Source organism: Nicotiana tabacum, chromosome 7 (genome assembly GCF_000715075.1).
Source record: "Nicotiana tabacum cultivar K326 chromosome 7, ASM71507v2, whole genome shotgun sequence".
Lineage (NCBI taxonomy): Eukaryota > Viridiplantae > Streptophyta > Magnoliopsida > Solanales > Solanaceae > Nicotiana > Nicotiana tabacum.
In genome coordinates this window covers 66071314-66089451 of record NC_134086.1, presented here as the reverse complement: position 1 = coordinate 66089451, position 18138 = coordinate 66071314, and positions in this window count along the sequence as shown.

Sequence of the window (18138 nt, the reverse complement as noted above, 5' to 3'; positions counted from 1 at the left end):
CTACGACTAAAAAACTAGGCAAAATAAAAGGATAAAAGGGTTTGAGTCACAAGACAATATCTGGATTACAACCCTGAAAATAACCCAAACAATAGAAATGACAGCAAAATAAACCACCAAGACTCCTCCTCGGCTAGCCAAGAGATGGAGCGTTTTTCCAATCACCAAGCACGGCATCTTAACCACTGAGTTCCACATCAAAATTACCAAGACCATTACCAACTTCAACATCATTAACTTCAGTCAGCAAGTTCCCAAGAGGATTCGCATACTCACTGTCACCATGCATCGTCCCCACAAAGTGTGTATCATCATGTGCGGGTAAAGGATTCTGCGCGATATTCTAGGTGTCACTGTCCTGGATCACAATTATCCCTTCTTGAATTATTCTTTCTATTTCCTTTTTCAATGCACAACAATTTTCAATGCTATGCCCTTGGACGTTAGAGTGGTACATGCATCGTACAGTAGGATCAAAACCTTTTGCATATGGGTCTGGAGTATAGCCGAGGAGCGGCTCAATCAGGCCAGAATGCTTTAACTTTTTAACAAGCTTGTGTAGGACTCCCCGATTAGCGTGAAACTATTTCTTTGCCTTTGTTCCTCTTCTGACCCTATTTTCTAGGGTTGTTGGGTGCTTGAAAATGTTGTGAAGGCAAGAATGCATTATGCGGTGCTGATGCTCGCCATAGGGAGTGACCCGGTGGTTGGACAGATGACCGGACATTGTTCGGAGGATAATACTGAGGTGGATTATGTGGAGCTCAGGGATAGGTTTGGGGTTGAGGCTGGATATATTGGTGAGGCGGACCCGTTGGACCATGTCGTGATCCTGAGACAATCATGGCAACATCATCATATTCCTTCTGACCCAGCAAGCTTCCTATGTTGTTCTGAATTGTTTGCGTTGTGGCTTTTAAACTAGAATAGCTCATCATCTTGCTCAACTTCAGCCCATCGTCTACCATTTCTCCCATTTTTACCACATCATTAAAAGGTTTACCCACAGCCGAGATCAAATGCCCAAAGTAAGTTGGCTCTTGAGCTTGAAGAAAGTACTCGACCATCTCATTTTCTTCCATCGGGGGATTGACTCGGGTAGCTTGCTCTCTCCATCTAAGCCTATATTCCCTAAAGCTTTCACTAGGCTTCTTTTCCATCTTGGTGAGGGACATACGATCCAGGAAATTTTCTATATTGTACTGAAAGTGTCGGGCAAAGGCCTGAGCCATATCATACCATGTATACCATTTGCTAGCATTTTGACGGGTGTACCATTCCAGGGCTGCACCGCTCAAACTTTGACTGAAATAGGCCATGAATAGCTCGTCCTTCCCGCCACCGCCTCTCATTTTACTGTAATAACCTCTCAAATGGGCCACGGGATCTCCATGTCCGTCATACAAATTAAACTTTGGCATCTTAAACCCAGCAGGCAGTTGGACGTCAGGAAACAAGCACAAATCTTTGTAAGACATGCTCACCTGGCTCTCTATCCATTGCATGTTTCTTAAAGACTGCTCTAAAATTCTCACCTTCCTGGATATCTCGTCTTGCTCCACTATCTTAGCATGCTTTCCAGTTTCACTGGGAGGCTCAAAATAAGGAGTGTGAGAGTATGGATCCGAGACATTGAAAGTTGGTTCTAGAGCACAGTGTTGGGCATCGGGGATTTTGAACACAGTCTCGCTAGAGGATCGAGGAAAGGTAGCTGGTGGATGAGCTACAAAAACATAAGTGGCCAAAGGAGCGGGATATGATATACTTTTGAGGGGTGGAGTGTGAAAAGGTTGTGGGGAGATATCAACAGCAGTGGGAGCCTGGGCTTGTAATAGTGGTGGGATAGTTGCAGGGTTTTTAGTGTAGTTAGTGGGGAATGAAGGTGGAGGATGCCCCCTAATCCAAGACTGATACATTTCTGCCATCTACTGTTTCAACCTTTGGACCTCCTCTTTCAATTCAGACTCCGACTCTACAAACTCCCTCGACGGGTCAACAACTCTTGTGTCCAAGTCTTTGCTAAACATGGCTACCTTGCTCTTTGACCTTGTGTTGTATGGAAGAGTTACCAGTTTAAGAATCACAAACCAACCACCCTTCTGCTATAATAAGGATAGAAAAGAGGAACAAAATGAAGTCATCATGTTAGCGTTAGGGCATTTAACAGCTAAAAATATCACATTGCGTGCAATGCACCTAGCAACAATTAATGGTTCAACGAATGACTTTGAGGGACACGAGGTCACTTGGCATCATCCCAATTTGTCCATTTGAATCTTCTCTTTTTTTTCTTTTCTAACACTTCTTGGCTTGCTCATTTTCCTTCCTCTTTTTTTTTCTAATTATCACTCTTTTCTTTCCTCTCATTTCTCACATCCCATAATTTCATCCCTTTTTTTCTTTTTTTCTTTTAATAATAAAAAAATAATTCGATCGAACCCTATATAGGTATCCTACGTGACGCCGCATGAATCAGATCTTTGCGTAGTTCGGAAAGATCGGGAATAAAGTAAACAAACTAACGTTCTCTTTTTTCTTTTTTTCTTTTTTTCTCCTTTTTTCCTTTTTTTTCTTTTTTTTACCTTAATGACTACTCTGATGAGAAAAAAAGAAGGAAATCTCTCTTTTTTTTAGACTGAATGTTCTATAATATATTCTAAACTCAATCTTAAACAAACATATATTTTACTTTTTTCTGAAACATATACTGTATGAGAAATTATCAAGGAAAAACCCCTAGAAGAGAAAAATATTTTTTGATTCTTTTTTAGGAAGGAAATCTAAAGAATAAACCAAAGAAAAATATTTTGAATTTTCATTTGATACCCTGAAGAAAAACTTCGAAACGAGAAATGAAAAAGATAAAAACTATTTTTTTTTCTTCTATGCATAATGTCCTAAAGTTCTAGTGGAAAAAAAAAGAATATATTTTTTTTGTGTTTTTATATATTTCCCAAATAAGAAACTAAAAAAAATCTTTTTTGAATTTTTGGAATTAATATCTCAAAGAAAACTTCTAAAGAGGTATTAAAAGAAAATTTTCTCTTTTGTTTTTTGAATTTTTAGTCTTAATATACTAAAGGAAATATAAAAATAATTTTTATTTTGAGTTCTAGATATTAATTTCCTAAGGAAAATCACAAAGAAAAAATTGAACATCTAGAGTTAGTATTCTAAGAAAACATCTAACAGAAATATAAAAACGCAAAATCTCTTCTTTTTTTATTTTTGATTTATAACACATTTTGTTTCAAATACAAAATAGGAAGTACAATAACAAAAGACTCGACATTATTGTACAAAATTAGAAGGTAAAAGAAGACATAAAAAGAAAAACAAACTCAAAACATTAAAAAAAATCTCCTTAAGCAACTCCTGAATGAGCGATCCTGACTGGATGGTCCCGAGGTGTCTGCCATGCTCAAACTTCGGTAAGTAGACCCACAGCTGTATGAGAAAATTAAGACCAAATAAAGTTAAAGACCTAGAACACTATGTGAGACAATAACACTCCATATTGGACGCACGAAAGACACAATTGACTCTATTTTTGCAAAAATGGTTTATGTGGCCAAAAGGTGGCTAGAAGTGCAAAATTTAGCTAAGACCCCGCAAAGCCAAGAACCTAAGATTTTCTAGGAAGACTGGACCCTATGTGGGTTGCCTACGTATCCCGCCCCGAGAGACGGGAATCAGGTTCGCGTAGTTCGGGAAGATTGGATACGGGCGAGAAAAAAATAACTAATTTGGAGAAAACAAATTTTTTTTTTTTTTGAAAAATGATGGAACATGTAAACTCTTTTTGGAATTTCTTTTTCCTCTTTTTTTGTTTTTGATTTTTTTTCGGAAATTTTTTTGGAAAGTGCAATTTGTTTTTGGATTTTTCATGTTTTTTTTTGTCTTTTTCTTAAATAATGTGAAAGAAAAACATAACTGGGCCCTACTTGCTTTATTTTTTACACTTCACCCACTTTTCTTTCTCATTTACCTTCAACCATCATTGGTCCGCCAAATGACCATTTTTTACCCTTGAAGATTGCAATATGTAGCACATAGAATGCATCAAGATGGTCTTTTATTATTTGGGTACACCTGTCCTAGACGGACCCAACCCCCGTGTTGAGTCCCCAAAGTCAAATACACATGACACAAACAAACGGTCCTACTAGGTATCCGGCATGAGGCTTTGTTATTCTAGGTTTAAATCCTGGGTGTATTGTTCTAGACTTGGTATACCCGAGCGGACATGTAACGACCCGACCGGTCCTTTTGAGCTTTAGTGCGTCGTTCAGCAGTTTGAGGCTATGAGTAGCTTCACTTCAGGTATTATGACTTGTACGCACAGTCGGAATTGAATTTCGAGAAGTTCAGAGTTGATTTAGAAAAGGAATTCTCATTTCGGAAGCTTTAAGTTGAAAGAATTGACTAAGGTTGGATTTTTAAGTAAACAACCTCGAAATCAGGATTTAAAGGTTCCAGCAGGTTCGCATGATGATTTCGGACTTGCGCATATGTCCGGACTGGGTTTTGGAAGACCCGGGAACGTTTCAGCGCCTATTGTGGAAGTAAGCATTTTGGAAGAATTTCATAAGTTTGGGTTGAAGTGCATTTCAGTGTAATCAATGTCCATTTGGGATTCTGAGTCTGGGAATAGCTCCGTATGGTGATTCTGGTATTGGGAGCGCGATCGAAAGTGAATTCGGAGGTCCGTAGGTTCTTTTGGAGTCATTTGGATAAATATAGAAATTTGAAGGTTTTTGGAAAGTTTGACCGAGAGTTGACTTTTTGATATCAGGGTCGGATTCCAATTCCGGAAGTTGGAGTAGGCCCGTAATGTAAAATGTGACTTGTGTGCAAAATTTGAGGTCAATTGGGCATGAATTGACAGATTTCGACATCGAATGTAGAAATTTGAAGTTCTAAAGTTCATAAAGCTTGGATTGGAGGCCGATTCATGATTTTGGCATTGTTTGATATGATTTGAGGCCTCTAGCAAGTTCGCAATGTGTTTTGGGACTGGTTGGCATGATTGGTTGGGGTTCCGAGGGCCTCGGGTGGATTCCGGATGGTTAATGGATCAATTTTGGAATTTGAGGAAGGATTGAGGCAGCTGATATCTGGTGTAACCACACCTACGAGGTTTTGGCCGCCGGTGCGGAGCCGCAGAAGCGACCAGGAGAACCGCAGATGCGATTTTGGGCTGGAAGTGTAAAGACCGCAGATGCGGTCATCTCGCCACAGAAGCGAGACTGCACCTGCGGGAATTGAGGCGCAGAAGCGGAAAGGGGAGCCCGGAGAGAAACCGCAGGAGCGGTAGAGGGGCCGCACCTGCGGAACCGCAGAAGCGGTCGTGTGACCGCAAGTGTGGAATTGCTGGAGGCAGTAAGGTTCTTTAAAATCGGGGGTCTTGGCCATTTTCCTCCATTTTTCTCTTGTTTGGGCGATTTTTGGAGAGCTTCAAGAGAGGGATTTCATCATCAAACATGAGGTAAGTTAATTTCACCCCTTGTGAGTTAAATACATGGTTTTGTTACAGATTTGAGCATAAAAATTGATAGAAACTTGACATTTGAGGGAAAACCTAGAAAATTTATATTCTTGGATTTTGACCACGATTTTGGGTATGGAATTAAGAGAAAATCATGTATTTGAGTTCATGAGTTCATGGGTAAACTTTGTCTTTGAGAAATTTCGGAATCCGGGTACGTGGGCTCGAGGGCAATTTTGTCAACTTTTCGATCGGGATTAGGAATTTTTATAAATTGGATTGTAATGAGTAATTGAACATATACTAATGGATTTGCATAATTATTGGCAAGTTTTGGAGCATTTAGCATCGATTCGAGTCTCCGGAAGGGCGTGGAATGCCAGTTGTGGATCTTCGGAGCGAGGTGAGTCTCCTTTCTAACCTTGTAAGAGGGAATTGTCCCTATAGGTGAAATAATTGGTTATGTGCATCTATTTGTGGGGGCTACGTACGCACTAGGTGACGAGAGTCCGTGCGTAGCTACTATTATATGTAAGTCCGGGTAGTCTAGGACCCAAAAGCATGTTATACTTGGAATATCTATAATCTTGTTGGTATTTGAATTGCTTAAATCCTATCGAATCGGTAAATGAATTTTAAAAAGGATTAAACTTCATTTTCTTAAATCTCTAAAAGAGAATTGGATTTTATTTGGATAAACGTTCCCCGATAAATTCTTAATTGGCTGTTTGAGCATGTATTTCTATGTATATCTGCGTCGCATGTATGATTCGTGAGCAGTGTCACGACCCAAAATCCACTAAGGGTTGTGATGGCGCTGGACACTGCTGTCAGGCAAGCCTAACAAAATACTTAATTAAATTCTCGTTTTATTAATTGTGAAACTATGATTTTCCTTTAATTTTTACCAGTAAAAGATAATCGTTTCAAATCAAATATGAATGTCAAGAAGTTAATACAAGATACCCCATAATCATCCCAGAACCCGGTGTCACAAGTTCATGAGCATATACTAGGAATGAAATAAAATACAGTAACTGTCCGGAGTACAAGTGGACAGAAATGAAAATAAAGTACAATACGCTGAAGGAGACTCTGTTGGCTACGGATGGCTCGATAAATGCAACTCAACTAAGTCTCCGTATCAACCATGCCGCTATGGCACTCATAAACCTGTGCAACAAAAATGCACAGGAAGTGTAGTATGAGTACGAAAACAACATGTACCCAATGAGTGTCCCGTCTAATCTCGAAGAAGTAGAGACGAGAGGTCGACTTCGACACTTACTAGTGGTCCAATAATATTATCTCAATAATATAGTAAATCGGTGATTTTTATAACAGGATTGTAATTCAATAGAATGAAGCAAGTAACAATTCTTTCTTTTATAGGAAATTCCCAAATTCTTTTTCATCATTTATACATTTATTCTCAAGTCAGTGAGAGCAAATATCAATATCTATAAATCCCAAGGCAAGCAATAAAAGCATGCGCAAATCACGCTGAGGTCGTACGACCCGATCCAACAATATTTAAACTGTGCACTGCTAGAGGGTCGAACGGCGCGAACCATAGATGCATCTATTTAATCTACCGAGGCGTTCGGCCCACTCCGAAATTAAACACACACAGACAGTCAAGCAAGGAATCAACATGGAACAATTATCCAAAGAAAGCCAATTCTCTTTTAACAATTTAAGAAAATAAAGTTTAATCTTCTTAGAAATTCATTTACTAATTCAATGTGATTTAAGCAATTCAAAATGTCAACAAGGTTACAAATATTCCAAGTATAACATGCTTTTGGGTCCTAGACTACCCGAACTTACACATAATAGTAGCTATGCACGGCCTCTCATCACCTCGTGCGTACGTAGCCCCCACAAGTAGGAGACTCACCTTACAAGGTTAGAAAGGAGACTCACCTCGCTCTGAAGATCCATAATCGACATTCCACGTTCTTCCGAAGACTCGAATCGATGAACAAAGCTCCAAAGCTAGCCAATAATAATACAAATCCATTAATATATACTCGATTACCCCTAATGATCCAATTTATAACAATTCCTAACCCCGATCGAAGAGTTGACAAATACGCCCTCGGGCCCACATGCCTGGATTCCAAAATTTCTCGAAGGATAAGTTTACCTATAACATCACGAACTCAAAACATAATTTGCTCTAAATTTCATACCTAAAATCGTGGTCAAATTCCAAGAATATCAATTTTCTGGGTTTTCCCTCAAACCCCAAGTTTCTACCAATTTCATGATCAAATCCGTACATAATCAATATATTTAACTCAAGATAGGTGGGGATAACTTACCTTATCGTTGATGATGGAAATCCCCACTTGAAACCCTCCAAGAATCACCCAAGCCAAGAAAATATGAGAGAAAATGGCCAAATCCCGATTTTTAAAACACTCACTGCCTCCATCCCTTTCCGCACCTGCAGTCACTTGGCCGCTTCTGCGGTTCCACAGGTGTGGTTACAATATCGCTTCTGCGGTCCTCCTCCTGCTATCCCAGCCCGCTTCTGCGCCGCACCGGCCGCATCTGCGATCTTGAAGGTGCGGGATTTCCTTCGCACCTGCGGCCTCTGAGCCCTTCACTTCTAACCGCTTCTGCGGCACGACGACCGCTCCTACGGCTCCGCACCTGCACCAGCAACCAGCAACTTCAGCCTTCTCCAAAATTCTATTTTTTATCCGTCAACCACCCAGAATTCACTCGAGGCCCCCGAGACCCTAACCAATCATACCAACCAGTCCCAAAACACATTAAGAACTTGCTCGAGGCCTCAAATAGTATCAAGAAACGCTAAAATCACGAATCAACCACCAATCCAAACTTGATGTCACGACCCAAACTGAAGGGCCATGACTTGCACCCGACCACACTTGCCGAGCACCAACGCCCATTTCATCTAACCTTCATTATTATCTTTTAGGGCTGACGAGATCAATATAAATGGTAGACCTAGATCATGGACAACCAGCAATAAAATATGACAGCATGAACATACATAGCAGGGGATGACCAGACAATCAAGAAACTACATATAAGGTATGAGCTACCACGTTACTATGAAAGACTATACAACAAAAACTAGCCGACAAGGCATACCAAACTATACATGAGCCTACACCTGTCTATGAGCCTCTAAAAGAACATAAGTGTTGCAACATAGCCGGAACAGGGCCCCGACATACCCATAATGTCTATAACAAAAATTGCATACCAAGACCAAGGCAAGTCCGGAGAAGGGATCTCGCCAATCACCGCTGAACTGGACAGTCTACTGTGGTGGGGGAGCTGCACCTGCCTGTCTATCAGGACCTGCAGCACGACATGCAGCGTCCACAAATAAAAGGACGTCAGTACGAATAAAGTACTGAGTATGTAAGGCAAGGAACCATAAATACGATCAGTAATGTAAGCAAGGATAGAGAATATACAACCTGTAACATCTTAGTACCTCTGAGGGCTACTTACATGAAATGCATGATACATATGTATAAATACATAAACCCTTAAACCATTCGCCTCTATGGGCATCATCATCATCATATCGTACCCGGCCATAATAGGCTCGGTAGAATCGTACCCGGCCACGTGGAGCTCGGTAAAACCCAACTGATCAGTGGTTGCACAATAGGTGTCGTACCCGGCCAACTATAGCGTGGCTCGGTAGAGTAAAATAGATACATATATATAATGCATGCTCGACTCATGGAATCACATTCTAAACCTTTCGGAGTGACGTAAGGTCGGTATCCTCTGTACATGTTATTAGGACTAACTCTTTACTATGAACCTTATAAGAATCAGGAAGTACCAACAACATTGATAACATAAGAATAAGAGAAGCAACATTAACATCAATCGTTCCATAAGAGGGAAAACAATGTAAGTACTGCTAGCTTCTAAGAGTAGAGTATCTTGGAAGCTCGTTCATTACATTATGTACAATCGGAGTCGTGCAAAAGAAGGAAAGGTATAGCCTCACATACCTTGTATATACTGCCCCAATCTCAAGCTATGCAATTGTCAAAACTCCTTAGTCTACAATAAGAGAAACGATACTATCGTTATCATTTAAGCGTCATAACTATTATGTATCGACCACAACCTATTTTACGATGAAACGGACAGCACCTCCCCTATATATATGACCTCACACCATTAAAAACAGTCACCAAACAGCCCAAACAACATCAATAATAAACATATTGAGCCTCCCAAAATAGTCCACGCACAGCCTAATCACTCCATACATACGACGACCACCGTAGTCGTGTCAAACAACCTGGAAATGTTACGAATAACTATCAGCCCATAACCCTACATATATATGGTGTTTCTACACACCCTTACTCCTCCAAAACTCCACAATATAGTAGTAAAATACGCAGCCTAACAATAACGCAAAACAATCCACAAAACAATAACATTACTTCCAAGCCTTTCGATATATTTTTCACAAGTTCTAGCTTCAATGGCTTAGCTGCAACTTGGATAATCTTAAATACATATAGAGTAAGAGGTTCCTTACCTTTATACAGAAATAACAACTCCAATTTGACCTTAAATTTCCATGAAATATCCCTCCAATGCTGCCACAACAACAAAAAAGCGAAACTAGCAATCAATTAGTGTTTTTCGGCACTAGAATCACTTTAGAAGGCTTGAAATCACCTAGGATTGATATTAAGAACATGAGGGAGTATTTACAGAACATAAAGACTTTAAAACAACCTCTCACGCGAGCTAGAACGACACAAAAATGAGCAACAACAAGAAGAACAAGAGACTTACTAGCGCCACGGAATTCCCGACACTTGATTTGTGTTGTTTCCCCTTTTTTTGGGTCTTGAATCTTGAGAGAACTTTGAGAGGATGTTCCTAGGGTTCTAAGGTCTGAAAATAGTGAGAAGAAATGACTTAAAACGGGTTGGAGGCATCCTATATAGGTCCAAATATCTTAAACCGACTTAGTGGGCCCCATAGAGAGGTGCTTGGCGCAGTCTCGCGAAAACGCGAATATCTCTCTACTCCGAGATCGTATCGATGAACGGTTTAATGCGTTGGAAACTAGACTCATATATCTTTAATTTGGTTGGTATATCACCCCATAATTCCTTGTAAATTATGAGAAAAGATTAGAAACATTTGACCTAATGTTTAAGTAAAATTATGAACCTAAGTTGCGACAACTTTTGTCGACTTTTGTTTCATAACTCGTTTGACTTCAAGACTTATGATACGGATATTATATGATTAAAATACCTTAATAAATGACCTCTTGAGTGTATTAAGCATCGCTAGATTACCTGAAAATACGAGTTATAACATCCTTGATTCGTTTAACTTCTAATACTGGTTAATCACCCTTATACACTCTTGTATCACTTAAGACCAATAGGATTGACTTCTTATCATCTTAAAGATAATTCCTTCTTGGATTTATGTTAACTAATATATGGCATGAACTAACACATGTGGATATGGGTTGTAACACTTGATGAGTTTTAGAAATTCAAACTTCTACATTCGATGACGAAACTTACCAAATCACGTCCGATTGACCTCAAATTTTGCACAAAAGTCATATTTGACATTACGGACCTATTCCAACTTCCGAAATCGAAATCCGGCCCCGATATCAAAAAGTCAACTCTCTGTCAAACTTCCTAAAAACCTTCAAATTTCTATCTTTAGTCAAATGACTCCAAAATGACCTACGGACCTCCGAATTCACTTTCGATCGCGCTCCCAATACTAGAATCACCATATGGAGCTATTCCCGGACTCGGAATCCCAAACTGGCATTGATGACACTGAAATGCACTTTAACCCAAACTTATGAAATTCATCCAAAAATGCTAGCTTCCACAATAAGCGCCAAAACGTTCCCGGGTACTCCAAAATCCGGTCCGGACATATGCCCAAGTCCGAAATCATCATACGAACTTGCTGGAACCTTCGAATCCCGATTCCGAGGTCGTTTACTCAAAATCCAACCTTAGTCAATTCTTTCAACTTAAAGCTTTCGAAATGAGAATTTTCTTTCCAAATCAACTCCGAACTTCCCGGAATTCAATTCTGATCACACGTACAAGTCATAATACCTGAAGTGAAGCTGCTCATGGCCTCAAACTGTTGAACGACGCGCTAGAGCTCAAAAAGACCGGTCGGGTCATTACATTCTATCCCACTTAAACATACGTTAGTCCTCGAACGTGCTGAGAACTACACTGAAGTAGTCTGAAGTCACTATGTAACACCTCGTGCACCTACCCATACTACCACCACTCAGTTGAGCACATTAGCCCGATCAATTCTGAAGATATTCCCTCTTATTCAAGCAAATAAGCCTTAGAGCCCAATTCCAACATCCGGAATTCTCTGTCATGCCTGTTCCAACTTACGCTCACCGAATCAATAACTACACGTAGCACCAAAACATGACTACATACCTTAGCTGAATTCATACCTTGCACCATTTTACTCACAGGACCACAATAACATTCTCTAATTAATTTAGTCGAAATTACATGACTCTGATGCTCCCATTGCACCTCATGACATACATAGGTCTTGCTCTAACTCTTACAATACCTCCACGATGAAAAAGATGTGTAGAAATTCATAACCAACTGCTGAATCAATAAATCATCGGGTCTATACTCCTGACAAGAACCATCACCTCATTCTAAACCAAATAATGGTCTTAGCTCCTTAATATACTTCATATAATCAGATTGCACTGATCCTAAATCCAATGATCTCGTCTCACCCAGTACGAACTGCTCAGGCAATAAGCCATCTCAGACATGATCTAAAGTCTCATATGATGCCACAATGTGCCAATAGGCTACCAATTCGAACGTGATACAAAGGAAAACGAACTCTGAAAAGGAAATCCAATTGCTCTGCTCGCGAATCTTACATGTGATGCGGTCAATATAATTAAACAAACACCTCGCTCGTGAATCATACATGCGACGCGGGCACACAGCTAATATGAGTTTTCCTCAGAAAGTTAGGAAACAGAACACATAAAAATAGATATAGGATCTGTACTCAACATCACATTGTTGTGGCACGCAACCCGATCTAAACAGCATACCCATGGCGGCGTGCCACCCGATCCACACATAAAATTCACAAAAGAGTTACACACCGAGCCAGATTGCTCATTACAACAAAATACCAAATATCGGTCACAAGCACACTAAGTGCATAATAACGTCCCTGTGAAGACATATAGCGCCATAGGCTACATTACTCAAGCACAACTGAGGTGCAATATACGATTTGAATCTCGAGAGCCATCTTGCTCATATAACCTCATCTCTGCGCGGAACCTCAACACATAAAGAAATTCACCAAGCCATCTCACAACTCACACGGTGCAATATATCATTACATGAAATAGCTGACAACGAAATAACACCCCGACTACTCTTCCATAAGGAGCGCATTGCTTAAATGAACACATCTGGCCTGATATAGAGCCCATATTCACATTTAAATCCATCCACATGCCTCAAGCTGATTCTGATCACACTAAACTAGGCTAATAACCTTTCAAAGGTCCATAATCACCCCCCTTTTTCTCATAACACACAAGAACAACCATCATAACCGGAGTAATCCTCCACAATCTGCAACCCAATAAGCTGTGTGCCCCTCAAGCATCAATTCTCAATTTAACGACATCACTACAGTCTTCATACTTGATTTAACTGTTCAATCAATCAAGTGGCTACATGCCACACTAATGCAAACTTTCCGTGGGGCATGCTCCCACAACCTTCCATAACAGATAACAGGCTCGTACATCCGAACCACCGGCCATACTAACGCTGAAAAGCAATCAGGAATCCTTAACCAGGATGCAAAGCCTTTTTCACAAAGCACCAATCTCAGGTGACGCTGAGGACAATACCAACTTACTTTAAACATCGAGACTCCCTTCCTGCTCATCCGATCCCGTGACATCCTTGTCAACACCGAACTGCAACCTTGATCCTTACTTCAATTTCTATACCACTAATTGTACCCATCATGCCAATATGTGATAGAACATGATTTTCATCATAACTCCGGAACCACAAATAGGTTAACGCTTCATCATATAAAAACTTTTCACCTAACTCACTTTAGGAGAACCAGAGTAACACACAGGTGAATTCTCATAACTGTAGAATATGAAAATCTCTAAGTAGTGGTCTAAGCCATCATAGCCCTTCCGAGATCCGCCTCCACATAACGGGGCATAACAGTAGAATGCTTCTGAATAACATCAATTACAGCGGCCGACAAGCCTCACACGTACCGTCACAAATCACTTGCATAACTTGATCACGCTGAAGGAACTGATCACTACCACCAATATGCCAATTCAACTATGGCTAACCAATCTATCGTCTTCCAATTTATCCTTGATTGCCTTAGAAATAATAATAACTCCATTTAACACATGACACACTCCATCCGCACTCATCTCGAGTGACCTTGAATCATGAGACCATGTTGTCTCAAATCCCACAAACAATTTCATATTTCCCAAATGCTACACTGCAAGTCAAAACATTATAAAACATTTTGGGCCTCTTCTCATAAGCTGCTACAAAGCTTGATCCTTAACCGTACCTATAGGCTCGAAATCATTAAGTACCACACTTTACCCCTTTGAATCCACCAGGACCGTTGTTGAGAGCCACCCGCTCTGACTTGGCCCCGAATATAATCTACTCTATGAATCTTCTAGCACATGAATACCCTTTCGACAAAGCACCCGGCAGAATCACTTTCCTTGAAACTTGTATCTATACAAGGCATAAATCTTGAATCCTTCCCCAAGTCTGAACATGAGCCAATAAGGCCAACCATAGCACACCTTTAACAATCCTTTTTCTCAAATTACCACTTATTTTCTTTTTCTATAGTTGAAATAGCCCATCAATATGCTAATAACCAGAAATCTCACAATAGGCGACCAGACAATCCAACCGTAGGCGGTGGGAATCTCCCACTTAGCTTGAAGCTACTATTACACAACTTTGGAACCCACCAAGGTTCTTTATCTGTTATTGACATGACCTTGCGCAATTAAACCGCCAGATTCCTCAAAATCCTTCCTTTAGAATTTCATGAACACTCTAAATCTCTAGCAATATTCACACATTAGACCTCTTACCGGATAGTTAATAGAATCCTTCGCTGAAGCTTTGCCAACCACGCGACCATTGATCTGCTCATAGGGAACATCCCCCAAATTTGGAGACTACACGGCGACATCTTCCAACATCATAGCGCGGGGTACAATTACTACGACATCAATAATCTATCCTGAGCCCGTGCTCATCCACCAGATGCACAAGTCCATTCACTCCTCGTGGACATTAACTAAATGTGCGACAATATCTTCTAATTCAAAATTATGTTGTATCCTTCTTCATATCAAGCACCTCCTTTCCATCATATCGAATCTCCCGCCGTTATGCTAGCAAATATTTCAAATTAAGCTCGTAGACCTAACCATCATCCACTAAAAATTTCCAAATCACTCCAACTTTCCTCAAGGTTCGTGGTCATCCTACCACCAAGCCCATATGCAACTCCACCACTCTCCCACTTTGGCGGAACTCACCCCTTTAATCGACTACTCGACCTTCGCTTCTTACACCTGGCCTTTTAGAAATTTTTAACCACCGCCTAACACTCCCCACATGTCCTTCCTCATCCCTTGTTGCTAGGTTGTTGCCTTAAATAAAATCAATCTTCGTAGACTTGAACCCACAAATTGCTACTAGCTTTAAACTTTCCCGAAGAAAATCTTTCTTGAGCCGTCAACATTAGAAACACCGATTCAATCCTGAATCACCGTACCTCGCGATCTTTGATAGTCGTTCTCCCATATTATTTCATAATATCTTACCCCCAAGGCGAATTGTGGAAGGCCTTAACACCGGTGAACTTAGTACATTCAACAAGGACAATGACATCTCGTCAAAGATAAGAATTTCACCACGCTCGCAAATACCAAGCCTCGCCACTCCATCATCCCAAATCTGAACATTCTTAGCCCGATTGCCTTTCTCCTACCGGGAATAAGTTACCGAACCTCTATATCATGCACTGAGTAAACCTCCCTTCAAGTCATTCACTGCCCCAACACGTAGGCAAGCACCCTACCATCATATCAATACCGCGCGACAACCGTTCATAAGCATCATGGCAACTTGTGCCTAGCCTTATAGCTCTCAGAAGTACAACTACTGAGCTGAAACGACAGGATATCCTTCCACAAGGCGACAACAATAGTCAAATCAACTACGCAGGAAAAAGCATCCCGCACTACCTCTGTAGTACCTTTAAAATTTCTCGATTCCTGATATATAATGAGCGTTCCATGTCGTATAAGACTGAATAGGAAGGAAATAAAGGCATAAGCCTCAAAGGAATCGAATCGCACGATGAGGAAATCAAGAAGGGAAGTGCTCCTAACAACCCTGTAGCCTCCCGACGATAAGTACAGATGTCTCCATACCGATCCGTGAGACTCTACTAAACTTGCTCATGATTCGTGAGACCTAAGGGAACCTAGTACTCTAATACCATGTTGTCACTGTCACACCTCCTTTTGCCGTACCCGCGAGGGTACAAGGGAGTTTTTTCCAATTAAAGGACAATCGAAACGGGATTGGTTTATTTATTTCAGAGTCGCCACTTGGAAGATTTAGGGTGTCTCAAGTCACCAATTTTAATCCCGAATCGAGGAAAAGGATGACTCCATATTACAGTCTGTGTACCAGAAATCCCGATAAGGAATTCTGTTAACCCGGGAGAAGGTGTTAGGCATTCCCGAGTTCCGTGGTTCTAGCACGGTCGCTCAACTGTTATATTCGGCTTGATTATCTGATTTTATACAAATATGAACTTATGTGCAAATTTTAACTCTTGACCGCTTTTATTATTATTTTTTACGAGAATTGCAACGTCGTGAAAATATATCTCGAACCACGTTACATCAATGCACCCGTGGTTATTGACATATCTCGACTCGGTTGAGATTTGGATTTGGGTCACATAAGTGTGCACCCGGATTAAGGAAAATAAATTATTAAGACGCGCCTAAAGCAACTAGCATATTGTTATTTTGGGGAAGGCCGTAAAATTCGCTAAACGGCCTGTCCCGAATTCTAAGTATTTTAATATATACATTTAGAGGGCCCCGCAGCTTGTGCATTTTTGTTTGTCGAGGCTCGTCTCATTCATTGTAAAAAAAAGGAATTTGCAACGTCATGGAAATGCATCTCAGACCACGTCACAATCAATGTACCCGTGATTAGAGACACATTTTGACTCCGTTGAGATTTGGATTTGGGTCACATAAATGTGCACCCGAGTTTAAGAAAATTAAATTATTAAAGGCGCGCCTAAAGCGATTAGCGTATTATTATTTTAGGTAAGGCCGTGGAATTTCACTAAACGGCCTGTCCCGAATTCTAAGTATTTTAATATATACGTTTAGAGGGCCCCGCAGCTTGTGCATTTTTTCGAGGCTCGTCTCATTTTTATTAAAGGCAAGCCTAAAAACAACTATGATTTTCTACCCATGATGTCATTTGAGGTTAAATGAAAACAACGATTCTAAGAGGTAATAATATCCATGGTAAAATGAAAAAAGCAATTCAACAACGATATGTTCTCACATTTACTTTAAGCATGCAGTAACTAGCCATAAAATAAACATTTTCAACAAAACAATAAAAAATTGCATTGTTGACATTCATCAATATCAGATACTCTCATTCGCCTTGAACCATAATATGCGAAATGAACGAAATGAAACAAAGGATGAAGAACAATAACCTTTGAACCTCGACAAAATCAGAACGACAAACACGACCCCGACGGAACTCAAGTCGGACCTCACTGAACGAGGAACAACGACGAAACCTCGGAACAACCTCGACGTACCGGACCTCGACGAACAACGACGACCTCAATGGAGACTGAAAGCTCGGCCAAAACTGTCAACGCACGAGATGTTGGCTGCTGCTGGATTTTCTCGACGCAGCAGGTTGGTTCGAGAGAATGCAACAGAAGGGTTCGTTTGGATGTGAGGAAGGAGGAGGCTATGGAGGGTCGTCCGGGAAATGGTTGATTGAGGCTGCTCGCAACAGCAACAGTAGCGCAATGCAGCAAGGAGCAGCTGTTTGGATTGAGGCTGGACGACGCAATGCTGGTTCGTGAGGGATGGTAGGTTGACGATGGTGGTTGTGAGACGGAGAGGGAGCTGGTCGATGGAGGGAGCTGGTAGCGAGCCTGTTTGGTGGTGGTGTTTTCGACGTGAGGGAGTGGGGTTGAGGGACAGTGACGACGCTAGGGAGTGGGGGCTGGGGTCCCGACGAGGGTTATGGAGGTCTGGAGACGAGGAAGGGTCTGTTTGGTGGTGGTGTTGAGACGGAGAGGGAGCTGGGCGACGGTGGTTGCTAGAGGGGTCGTGGTCTGGTGGGTTGTTGACGGAGGTGGTGTTTGGTGGTCGTTGATGGTGGTTTTGGGGTAGTCTTTGCTAGGGTTTTTTTTTCTTCTTCTTCTTTAGGAAGAAGAAGCATGAACAGTGCCCCCTC